Below are 13,956 nucleotides of genomic sequence, written 5' to 3'. Positions count from 1 at the left end.
ATTTGACCTTGCATATTTCACACTACCTTAGACTGTATCATAGGTCCATGAAAAAAAAAATCAGAGTGAGCAGACTCCCTTCAGAGAGTCAAAACAAAAGAATCTAACAAAAGGATTTTGTTACATAATGATGAATGGAATAAATGAGAGCATTGACTAAATGTAGCCTAGACATTGTCTACTGCAGAAGCAACTACTAGAGAAAAGCAAAGAGGGGATGAAGAACAGAGAAAAAGAGACCACGTACCATACACCTCCAAGCTCCAACACTGTAAAAAAAAATTGGATGTTGTGTGGAGTTTTCATGTCATTAATACTGAGCTTGTTTTAAAGGGTGATTTACCTATTTCATGACTAGCTACAAACACGTTCTTAAAAAGTTCTTTAAATACGTTTCTGAGACGTTTGGAAAGCTTTGTTTTCAAGGAATGTTTATAAAGGAAACTATGTTTGCATGCAAAATATATACTAATGCTGCCTTTGAGAAAGGACCTTGAATTGTGATGACATATGCCAGTTCTACTCAGAGTTAGTGCTATGAAACTTTGAGTGGTAGCTTGAGCATGAATGTGTCCCCTTGCCATTTGCCGACCTTGCTTCACCTCTACTTATTTCTGAATAACATCAAACTTTTTTATGGACCTCGCAGCCTTTAGGTAAAAAACAATAGCTAGTCACTCAAGCTTTTGACCAACAAGGGATAGGTATCTTGCTATCAAAGAGAAGACCCCTTTGCTTATAGTCAGTGATTGAACAGATAAGAAGACTGACTGTCCCAAGGAGGTAGTGAGCACTTGTTACCCTTGCTTAAGCAGGATTAGTTGCTTTGTGATTAGATGGAAATCTAATTTTCATTAAATATGTACGCAACATTGGTGATTTCTCCTGGCCTTGCATATTCTCTGTAAGGGTGAGTATATATTTTGCCTCATGCACGTGAAGGCCAGAGCTCTGTGTTTGGCATCTTCCTCAATATTCTTCTCCTTTATTTTTTATTTAAGATTTTGTAGAATTCAATACTACAGTATTTATAACATTTTCACCCTTCCCTCTTTCCCTTTCCTACTCATATAGATCTTAATTTTTAAAACAGTATCTCTCACTTAACCTAGAACTCACTGATCTGTCTCTACCAGTTAATAGCAACCTAGGGATCCTCCTGGCACTACACTCACCAGCGCTAAGATTACAAGCACATACAGTTCTTGACACGTGGGTGCCCTCAGATCCTCAGGCTTTTGTACCCAGTAATTTACCAACTGAGCCATCTCCACAGCTTCTAGTCTCTATTTCTTCAATGTCACATCTTAAGCTGTGACATTCACCATCAGGTAATGATAAGAATTAGATTGCAGGAAATGGACTGAACCAGAAAACATTATTTTGAGTGAGGTAACCCAGACACAGAAAGACAATTATCACATGTACTCACTCATAGGTAGTTTTAAACATAAAGCAAAGAAAGCCAGCCTACAAACCACAATCCCAGAGAACTTAGACGACAATGAGGACACTAAGAGATACTTACATAGATATAATCTACATGGGAAGTAGAAAGTAGAAAAAAACAAGATCTCCTGAGTATTGGAAGCATGGGGACCTTGGAGAAGGATTGAAGGGGGGAGGGGAGAAACAGGGAGGGGAGCAGAGAAAAATGTAGAGCTCATTTTATATGTAGAGCTAATATATATATTAGGTTCCAAAGTATTAGTGAAATTACCAATGTGTCTGCCAGAATCTTCAATAGCTCTGGAAGCTACCTTTACCAAAGATGAACAGCCCAACCCAAAACACTGACAGCACTGGCTTTCAAAGTATCTTGTTACCTGCTCTTAAGTCTACTCTCATCAAAACACTGGCTAAGATAGAGAATACATTTTAGAAGTTTGATTGTTTCCCCCTTTACAAGCTCAACATCCTTCCATATAGGCCACTGGCAGAACCTGAATGGAAATGAGATAAATAGAATGTAACTTTTCCGTCTTAGTGCAGAAGAGATTCCCAATCCCAGAAATCCACCTTGGGGAACCAGGCAAATGAAAGGAAGCAAAGAATAACAAACACAGCATCAATGTACAGAGCAGTAATTTAGAGGCATCTGTGGTACACTGCTGTTATCACAGGCTCTAATCATTTTATTGTACAAGAATTGAGTGCTCTGAAAATACTAAAAACCTGGATTTTTTTTTTTTAAATAAAAGAACCTGAGCTAACATTCTGACAAGAGACTCAATGAAGGAAATACGTATGTGTCACACATTGACCAAGCCTCTTCAATGCCAGGTCCTGTGCTGTATGTTGCCAGGAACCGAGAATGGAATAGGCTGCCTGTATTTTAGACTCAGTATGGTGTGCGATGTTCCCAAATGGCTGCAATCTAAAGCAATATAGGAAAAGCTATGTGAGTACTCTAAAATGTTCCGTGAGTGAAAGAAGAGACGTAATTTTGATAAGTAGAGATGGGGAGGAAGGTTTACAGTACCATTTGAGCAAAGAGCAGAGCTGGAAAAGTTCGAAGAGTCTTGATAAATAGCTGCTATATCAGTTTACATTTCCAAAAGATGGCTTAAACGGTCTTCAGTCAGTCAGCCGCCTTCTGACTATACCACAACCATTTATTTTAGGATCTCATTCCAGAAACATTAACATAAGGCTAAAACAAATGCACTAAAACTAGAAGATAATTTAAATTTATTTCACTTTAAGTATAACAGTATAACTGAAACTTAAAACAATGAAACTATTTGATATATTTTTCTAATTAAACTATGTATTTACTAATATGTAACTGATCTAATTTGTCATATTGCTCATCAAAACAGACCCATTGAGGACATTAGGAGAATTATTCAATGGCCTGTCTTGACTCCAGTTTATTATTATTATAAACATATAATATAAATACTTTTATTTAATAATTAAAGGCATGTTTGATTAATTCCTTCAATTAAAATCCTTGGACTGGATAAACCAAGTTGTAAAAAAAAATAGCTCTCAATCTCCACTTCTCTTGATGATGGCTTTTTTTGTAGTGGACTATTTTCATTATTTTATTGAAAATTACTTACATATTTCCTTATAAGCAATGTTGCATCCTCGAGTTTGTTATGGTTCTAATAAAATAATATGTTTAGGGGGTGGTTTCCAGGTGGTGATGCAGGAACAGTCCCGGAAGGTCATGGTTCTTTTTGCACATGAGGTTTAATTTAGCTGGTTGGCTTGGGGCCATGGAGCAAGAGTAGGTATCATTTATGGAATTTTTGCCAAAGTCCTCTGCTTTCTGTTGGCTGTGGAGATGTAAGCAAACCAGCTCATGTCTCTGTGACCACTAACAGTACTGTACCATGCCACGCCTTCCTTGCCTGGAAGGACTATATCCTCTACATCATAAGTACAAACAGACCTGTCCCCCTTTTCAAGTTGTCCCATCAACTAGTTGGTCAATGGGACAAAAAGGAAACGAGAGTTCAACCAAGATTTACATGTTTGCAATTTTAAAATACAGGGATATGGAGATGTTTTTGTGCCAGGGTGCCACTGCACAATAGTACTTATTTAATGGAAGTTGATGTACAATTGGAAGAAGTTAAGAAGTTAACTTATTAAGAAGTTAAGGCACTTATTTAATTGTCTAATCCAAAAAATGATTGCCAGAGACAATTTTCCTTAGTTTGGAGTTCATGTTGATTGTGATGGTAGATTTATCTGTTTTAATTGTTTCTTTTGTTAACTTCTTTTGTGTTTAGTATTTACATTGTCCTTAAAATAATTTTTAAAGTACATTCAAATGAACAGCACATTTGCATAGAATTTTACAGAATTTTAAAGACATTAGTGCCATATCTGTGACTGGAACTGATTCTTAATGTTAGATAATTGTGTCTTTCACTATCTCCTTTTCTAAATTTAAGGGAACTTTGACTTGCTTTAATGGGCAAACTTTCAGTTCAGTAAGCATAAAAACAATTTATGATTCAAGTGTTTACACTGATATAACTTTCCAATAATATTTACTTCATTTTATTAATACTTTCAGAAGAAAAAAAGCAATGTGTTTTTTAATTTGAAAGTTTAATAAAGCTAAATTACTTATCTGTACTTCATGTTGCATAATGCTTTAGCCACCTTTGCAAGTTTTAAGGTAAGTTATATGACAGTATCTCAGCACATAATCAGGGAACATATTTTCTTAGCTTTGTTATTGTGGTTACTTTGTTTACATTTAGTAGTATGAGAAGTTGTATTTCATCTTTTCTCAATTGGTCTGCGTAATGTGTACTCATGGTGGGTTTAAAAATAGCTGTTCTTATTTGATATTTCAAGAGTGTAAATAAATGAAATGTAATTTATTTTTTCTTGTATCTGGCGTAGGCATAAATTTTTTTCTGTACTTCATATAATATGAATGAGATGGTCCTGGGTAATTTCCATGTTCTACCTGTAGGCTCTGAATTCGTGTAGTACTGCTTTTACTTTGGACAATTGGAACATCAGCCCTCAAGCAAACATTTGGAACAGAAAGGACAACATTTGAAAAATCTGTGCCTGAACTGGCTTTACCCCTGTAATCAGATTGGTGAATACCCTAACTGTCATAGAACCTTCACCCAGATGGAAGCAGGTGCAGAGATCCACAGCCAAGCACCAAGCTGAGCTCTGAGAGTCCAGGCAACAAGAGGGAGGATGATTATATGAGCAAGGGGTCTGTGTCAAAATCATGATGGAGAAATCTACAGAGACAGCTGAACCTAGCTCCTGGGAACTCTAGACCAACAGCTGGGGAGCCTGCATGGGACTGAACTAGGTCCTCTGCACGTGCCTGACTGTTGTGTAGCTTGGTCTATTTGAGGGGTCCCTGACAATGGACAAAATGCCGGATGTATGCACTGGCATTTTGAACCCCATTCCCTATTGTGAGATAAGCTTGCACAGCCTTGATGCAGGGTGGAGAGGCTTGATCCAGCCTCAACTTAATCTCCCAAACTTCTTTGACTCCCCATGGGAGGACCTACCCTTTGGACGAGGAGTGTATGGGGGATGAGTTGGGAGAGGGACTTAATGGGAGTGGGGAGGGAAGAAGAACTGTGATTGGTATGCAAAATAGATTTAAAAAAAGTTAAAAAGATTTAAGGATAAAGTAAAAAAGGAAAGAGAGAGAGAGAGAGAGAGAGAGAGAGAGAGAGAGAAAGAGAGAGAGAGAAAGAGAGAAAAGAAAAAAGAAAGAAGGAAAGAAAGACCAAATTCACTAGTTGAGGACTTCTGTAGGTGTTTTCACTGATACTTCATGTGAACCCATAGATGACAGAAAACAGAGATTGTCGATCAATAAACTATCTCTGACATCTAGCTTGGGCAGTCCTTCAGATAACTGTACCTGTGTTAACAAGTGATCACAACCAATGAGGCCACAAGTGCGAAGCACACAATTGTGCCCGGTTAGTCCACTATTTATATAGTAATGTAGCACTAAAAAATAAGTATTTTATTTTTCAGAAATAAAAAACTCTTAACTCTTCTTTCAAAACATTTATGTACATTCATCCATGCATTATTTATATAATTTTGCCTTATATGAAAATATTAGCAAAAACTGGAAGTGGGACAGACTCTTTTTGACCGTGTAGTTATCTTATAATTCCATAGACATCACTTTATTTTTATATTTTAAAAATGTTATTGATTCTATCAGTTCATAAATCTGCAATCTCTTTCAATTTTCTAGTATCCTTTTCAATGTTTCAGTCTCCTTTTTCAGCAATTGACATTTTCATTTTAGAGGTCTATCAAGTTCTTGGTTAGTTTTATTCTAAGATATTTTATTATCTTTGATGATATTGTAAAAGGGAGCATTCCATGAGCTCTTACTCAGTGCTATCATAGGCAGTACATAGTTAAGTTACTGGTGTTTTAAAAGTTGATATTATGCCTTGCCACTTAGTTAAAATAGTTGTTCTAAAATGTTTCTAATAGATTTTTGGAGATCATTTATGTATAATATCATCTGCAAATAGTAATATTCTGAATTCTTCTTTTCCCAATTTTATTCTTAAATTTCTCTCTTTTGCCTAATTGGTTTAGCTAGTGCCCTCAGCCTCAGGACAATATTAATAATACTTGGATGTGGTGGGCCGCTCTTATTATTTCAACAGCCCTGTCTCATTTCTGATTTGAATGGGATTGTTTTAAGTTTTTGTCCATCTAAGATAATGTTGTCTGTGGGTTTGCCATTTATGTAGTTACTGAGGTAGGTTCTCTTTTGTTATGCTCTATTTAGGCATTTTATTATGAAAGCATGTTGACCTTTGTTAAGAATTTTTTTCTACACCTATAGATATTAAAATTATATTAAATTGCCTCTCCCCTTCCATTCTTCCAACCCCACCATGTCCTTTCCTTTCTTTCAGCTCCTTCTATGTACCAAGTCTTCTATTAATAGCCTTGTTTCTTTGATTATTATTGCTATAGATATGCACAAATGTTTGCACTCACCAATATATCTAAATATATAGACGTGTAAGTACCACCTGCTGAGTCTGTTTATTGTTGATTGAGTTTATATGATTTCAGAACTGACCACTCTGAATTGAGTGATTAAGGGTCTTACCCCTTGGATAGTCTAATTCTCCTTCTCTAATAAGCCATTCCCTGCCAGTAGTCCTTTGTTTGGAGGAAGGATCCCATGAGCTTAACCCTTTCAGCTTTAGCATGTCTACTGATATTGTCCTTTTTCAGGTCTTATTTAGGCAACCATAGTGGTAAGGTATCATGGGTATAGCTTCTCTTTCACTTCTAGGGGATACAATCACAAGTTATTTTCCTAGTCCTCCAGCTCTTACAATCTTCCTGCGAGTTTTTCTGCAATTTACCCTGAGCCAAGGAGGCAGGAGTCATGGTATAGATGTGTCCACTGGGGCTTAACATTCTATGATCACTTGATCTTTGCATATTGCCAAGTTGTGATTTTTTTTTGGACTGGTCTATGCTGTAAAGAAAGGCTTATTCATTGAGAGGTGAAAGCTACACTTACCTATAGGCATAAAGATAAGATTGAAAAAGCAGTTATGAGTTATGGAGGTGTAGAAATTGGTGGTAGTAGATTTTTCTCTAAGACATTTAGCCTCAGTATCCCTGGGTAGTTGGGTACCACATTTTCTTTATCCATTCTTCAGTCGAGGGGCATTTAGGTTGTTGTCAGGTTCTGAATATGACAAACAATGCTGTTATGAACATAGTTGAGCATATGTTCTTGTGCTATGATTGATCTGTAAAGCAAAGGACACGGTCAACAAGGCTAAATGGCAGCCTACAGAATGGGAAAAGATCTTCACCAACCCCACATCAGACAAAGGTTTGATCTCTAAAATATAAAGAACTCAAGAAATTGCCCATCAAAAGAAAGAATAATCCAATTTTTTTAAATAAAAAATGGAGTACAGACCTAAACAGAGAATTCACAACAGAGAAATCTAAAATGGCTGAAAGACACTTAAGGAATGTTTAACATCCTTAGCCGTCAGAGAACTGCAAATCAAAACAGCTCTGAGATTCCATCTTACACCTGTAAGAATGGCCAAGATCAAAAACACTGATGACAACTTATGCTGGAGAGGTTGTGGGGTAAAGGGAACCCTCCTGCATTGCTAGTGGGAGTTCAAGCTGGTACACCCTTTGGATATTAGTATGGCTGTGGTAGATGGAACTATTGACTGAGTCCCTTCTTCAGAAGCTTGCATAGCACCTTCTGGTACTATGAAACATGGACTACAGGAAAAAAAGGCTTTCAGGTTAGAGCCATCAGGATGGCTGAGTGGTCTAGGGCTTTGCGTTCAGGTTAGAGCCAGCCCAAATCCTCTGTGTACTGCGTACAAATGTTATGGTGTCCTCAGCAGAAGAGTCATACCCCAGGCTCTGAGAGGCAGCAAAAGGCAAAAGAAATAGTCTATTATTTTAAGGAGTGAGCCGCATGACATTGATCATCAACTCAAACAGAAGTTTCTCATGTGTGGTACTTATATTTTTGTTGGATAATATATTTTTAATATTATTTAATATGTTAAGCTCAAATTAACTTTATTTGTTCTTAAAACTTTTTAACTTTTCAGAGCCTTTTCTTCCTTAGTTTAATCTTTATAAATATTTAAAATGTAATTTTATTAAAATTATAATAATTTCATAATGATTTTACATGTTTTGCTTTCGTTTATCTCAATGATAATAATTATAACAGGTTTTAGCTTCATAATTTTGCTCTATTGAAGATTTAAGGTATTTAGTGCAATTTTGATGGTGTAGGAATATGGCCTTCTGCTCATCCTTCCTTTCTTTCTACAATATGAGCAATTTTCTTTAGCACAATTTTCTGTTTGCTTCCTACTCTGAATTCTGAGAGGTTAACAAGTTATTCCATATAATGATTCAATAGTTTATTGTCAATAGTAGCAATTTAAATTTTGATAATTTTTTAATCTCCTTCTATTTTTATCCCTTTCATAATTATTTAATGATATTTTTACTTACATGCCCTGAATTTGTCAAAAGATGTAAATGAAAAATTTCTACATCATACTTGCCCCACCAAACTCATGTATGTTCTTCAGCTAGTCACTGAATGCTTGAGGCATGGGATATTTCTTGATACATTATAGATTATTGTGACTTGCTGTAGTATACAATAAGTCCTTTGTACACACAAGTACATGTATTAGCAAACATACAGAAATACATATATGCACAGTTACATATAAAACATTATAACTGTTTTAACTACTAGAAAATTTTTTAAATCCTCCTTTGTGAATGTATAATTGTTGAATTTTGTATCTTTTCACTATTTAATCTATTTATTTCATAGTAGTCAATATTTTATTTTAATATTTGGTCTTAGTTGTGCCATTTTCTCAACAACTAAAAATAAATAAACTAGATAATAAAGCTTGGGTCTATTTTATATTTCTTGTTCTAGTCATAGTAAAAGGACTGAAACAAAAATGGAATATGGGAAAAGACAGGAAGTTTATTGCCTATCAAAATGACAGGTATTGCTATACAACAAAAATTTTAAATCTCAGAAGCATATCTAAGCATAACCTACAAACTCCAGGTGCAGTGAGAAGATTACTCTTTAAAATAAAGGTTGAACATAAAGAAGACAATTAATATGGGATTCCGATCTCCACATGCATGGGTACACTTTTACACACACTCATATGAACGCAATATATAAATATGTATATTTATATATCACAAATATGTACACAACATATAATTTAATCTTTTACTTTAGATAGCCATAAATGTTTGCATGCTACAAAATTTGCAAGTCATGTAAATGGCACTATCATATTATATATTTGAAAGTCAATGTGGTCCTTACAACATCATCTTATGGAAGGGAAGCATTTTGTAAAGTTAAAAACAAAAATACTCATCTTAATATTCTGCATAAATTTATGATTGTTAAGCATGTAAGTAAGGGAAATACAGTAGAGAGCTTGTCTAATACTTTGGCCATAAATGGTGATGTTGTTGTGTTGAGTTTATTGAAAATAAATTCTCTCATACAATAGATCCAATGCTATTTTATATATAGAAAACAATTGTCCTAAGTGAAAAAAGAATGGTGTAATTTTTTTTTCCCAATATGATTAGAACTGGTGTCAACTCCAATTTTGGTCAAAGTCATTTTCTCCAAACATATGGATAAAAAATAAGAAAATTAAATTTGCAAAGATAAGCTTGTGATGGCCAGAATCTCTTGTAATTGCAGAGACACTAACAGTTATAGCTAATCACGGAAACCTACAGACTCCAGCCCTGACATAGTTGATTATTACTTCCCTGTTAAACAGATTCTCTAAATATTTGGTGTTCATGTCCTTTATCCAGGACAATTTATTTATAGTAAGTTTCCCAAATCTTGTGAAGTTGCTTTTCCTAAAGCCCAATTTGAACATAGAATTTCACTATCTTTCCAGCAGTGTATTTGATGACCAGATGATTTGGTCCACCTCAGTAGGACAGTACATTGTCAAGAAAAAAAGGACATTACATCAAGTAGGATATTTTCCAGTTTACTTATATTTATCTAATGATTAAGGCATGAATTATAACAATTTCTTTTAATTCTCCGAATCAGGACAAGACAAGTAGGCTCTTTCCACCACCTTCTTTCTAAGAGTCTTCCATCTGTGAAACCCAAAGAAAAGCCTAGTTGCATCAGCCCATTGCATACAAGTTATATGAGCAAGCAAATACAATTGCAGAATGTGGTATGTTTTTACTTAATGTCCATTGTTTATGCTCACAAATCTGAATCTCAGTCAGTCAGTGTTTCTCCACATGTATAAAGTATCATAACAGTGCTGGTAAGGAATACAGATTTTTCTAAGGGCATGTCAAAAGTTAAAACAGCAGAAAAACATATTTAACAACTGACTTCACTTATCAAGCAGGAGACCCTGAAAAAAAAAAAAGAGGTCTCTGGCACCTGAAATCATTTAATGTGTTTATGGCAGTGATAAAAATCACTTCAGGTGTTGCCGCAGCAACAGCTTTGAAAGCAATAGAGTTCCAACGTGGGGAAGATCCATCAAAAATAAATCAAACCTTGTTTCCGGGGTGCCAAAGGAAGACTGTGTAATGGCAAGTTATTAAGACCAAAGCCATGTGCCAGCGCTGGCTCAGAACTGGGCCTCCTGCCTGAGAATTCCCCCATCAATCAGTGCCCGTCTCATCTCTCCCTTGCTATTGCCAGGAGACCCACAGGCTGTAGATGACAGAATGTAAGTGCTTTAGGGCTTTGGGAGCTGTTACTAGCTTATAATTTTGCCATCACAATACAGAGAGAGACCAAATGAAACACTTCAAAGTCTCTCACAATTTGTAAAAACATAATGTTTTTCTACTATGTATCTGCTATGTATCTCTACTAATAATTTCTGGCATATATATATATATATATATATATTATTTAATGTACAAAAAATCTTAGCCCTGAAGAAAACATTCTTAATATCAGCCTGTATAACAAGTTCCTATGTCTCTAGAAAAAAAATTCAAAATTAACATTAACATTAATTAATTTCAAATTAACAAATATAAAACTAGGTTAATATTCAGTGTGTCAATTTCCTTTCCTTATTCCTTTAATGCAACCCCCCCACACCCAACAAAAGCAATTCTCAAACTTTACTTGTACCATTTAAATTGAAATAAGTTCTAATTTAAGAAGATTTCCCTCCTAAATGTTAGGTGTTTTTTTTTTCTTCCATTTTTGTTTGTAATGTCATTTTAAAATGTGAGACTTAAAACCCTGCATACTTTATGTGGTGATGTTTAATGACTGGAACGAGAAAAATACAGAATTAAATTGTAGCTGCAATGGTCTAGAATGAGATATCCCTCAATTCCAGTATTTATTACCCACGTTACGACTCAGCAATTGACTGCTAATCACACGACATTGGTTGGGTTCCTTGTGCCACAATCCGGGTTTGACTGTGTGTCAGCCTGATTTTTCACCCTTCATGACTGTTTGAATTCTAAAATCAGGATTTCCACATTACCCTGTGCATTCCCACCACCAGGGCTCTAACTAACATCTGTGCATTTGTCTCCTTCCATAGTCATACATGAGTCCTTGAGCAGTAAATCTCAGTTTCAATATGATAGACAGTTCAGATAATCATTTCACATTTATTTGTGGTCTAGTACCCACATTGTGCAAGATCCCTTCATACACATTTCATAATTATCACTAAATTGAATGCATATACATAGATAGAAAATCTTGATATGTCAGGTAATAAACGGGGTCAGCATCTGCCCCGAGACCTCAACATGTAGAATTGATTTGACAACTGATTTTAAGTAATTATTAAAAAAACGGGAGTTGAATCATTAACAAAAATTACTTCTTTGCACATCAAACCTTCTGCTTGAATCATGCCAAGATATCTTATGATTCAGTCATTATTTGTTCCTGATTGAGCTCAAGGTTGTTTTCCAGCACTGCCCACTTCCACCACCCCCACTATAGAGTAGTCATAGTCTTTGATTCTCAAAGTTAGAATCACTTTCAAACAACCAAGCTAAAAATACCATTGTGTGCAATGTACTTACCGTCATTACTGATCCTAATTCACTTACACACAGGGGAAAAATGATTTATCAGCAAATCTTAGAATTGCATTCTATGCTTTTAATCCCATGTTATTATATTCCATCTACATGCTCAGAGTTACATATGTCTGCATTATATAGGCTCTAGATATTTCTTCTGACCTACATCACATCTATTAAAGGTTTTAACTTTTAGTAGCTTAACTTTGCATGCAAAATCATCAATTGTAATATACAACTAACATTTAATACTATCTTTTTGTGAAAAAATAATTTTGATGTGTATGTATTTTTGTATGTATGTATGTTTGTATTGGACTTTGGTGGTGAGTATATTCATATAACATATACATTACATTTTGTGTGTATTTTGCTTTGCATTTTGTATTATCTAAAGACGAGAGGCCCAGAGGATAGATAAACAAGACACTCATGCTATGTGCATTTCTTAGATGTCCTCTTTTACTAACGGAGCCCAACACTATAATGACAGAACAGTAAATTAACCCAACATCACATTGTCACTGAGGACTTCTGCCGCTCTCACACTCCTTCCCTATCATTACCTAACTCCATTGCCTGTTTAATTGCTCTCACTGGCTCTCATTATCACCTGATTTAGTTTTCGAGGTTTTCATTACAAAAGGTTATGAACTTGGGGGCTTAAATCAGTAGAGGTGTGACCTCCTGGAAGCTGGGATTTCACGCCTCCACCGAAAACTCTAGGGAAGGGTCCTGCTTTGGACTCTGCATCATGATTAAGATGGTTTTAGGAAATACTTCTAGGTTTTGGTGATCCACCTCCTCCAGAGGCAGCACAGGATGGGGGGGGGGTAGTCTGAGAGTCTTTCATAACCCAGTGTGAGATACAGAACATCATCTTGCTCACTGTTGTACAGACACCAACTGTCAGATGGGAATGTACAAGTGTGAGGACCTTTAATAGGCACCTTGGAGTTTGACTTCCAAAATGTGTCTACATATTAAGGTAAACTACTGATGGAGTAATGTCTTCAAAGGTGTTCATCATTCCTTCTCAGTTCTTTATGTCCCAATCCACGAAATTAAAGGACAGTTGCTGGGAAAGCAAAGAATCTCCCTAACATTCCTAAACTTCTTCCTTCCTTTGGGACTTTGAGAATCAATATCCAAGGTACAGTTCTTTCATTTTCAGAGGTGGCCTATTTAAAAGGAGCACCTCTAGACATGTTTAAAATGCATGAAAAGTTCTTGTGAATTAGTCAACAGATTTTTATTTAGAGGAAGCCAGACAATTTGACTTCCCATGTCAAAATATATCAGTGTTCACAGACGTGATTCAATCTGGCATTAGGAATATTTCATTACGGGCTTAGCTATCTGAATTTTTAATAGAATATGCCATACTTGCAGCACACAAAGAAATTTGATGTAGGAAGGTCATTGGCTAATAAAGGAACTGCCTTGGCCCATTTTATTGGTTAGGACATAGGTAGGTGGAATAAACAGAACAGAATGCCGGGAGGAAGAGGAAGTGAGGTCAGACTCGACAGCTCTGCTCTCGGGAGCAGATGCCTCAGGGAGACGCCATACTCCTAGCTCCCAGGCAGACACATGCCATGAAGCAAGCCGCCAGGTTAGACATGCTGAACCTTTCCCGGTAAGACCGGTGCTCACCGATTATTAGAGATGGATTGATCGGGATAACAGAATTAGCCAGTAAGGGCTAGGGCTAAAGGGCCAAGCAGTGTTTAAAAGAATACAGTGTCCATGTAATTATTTCGGGGCATAAGCTAGCAGAGCAGGCAGCCAGGGTGCTGGGGACGCAGCCCCGCCGCCCTCTTATTTCTACAGAAA

The sequence above is a fragment of the Microtus oregoni genome, unplaced genomic scaffold (assembly GCF_018167655.1).
Source record: "Microtus oregoni isolate MIOR12 unplaced genomic scaffold, Mior012 000001F_ref0000356, whole genome shotgun sequence".
Classification (NCBI taxonomy): Eukaryota; Metazoa; Chordata; class Mammalia; order Rodentia; family Cricetidae; genus Microtus; species Microtus oregoni.
Note: the sequence above shows the minus strand (reverse complement) of the source record.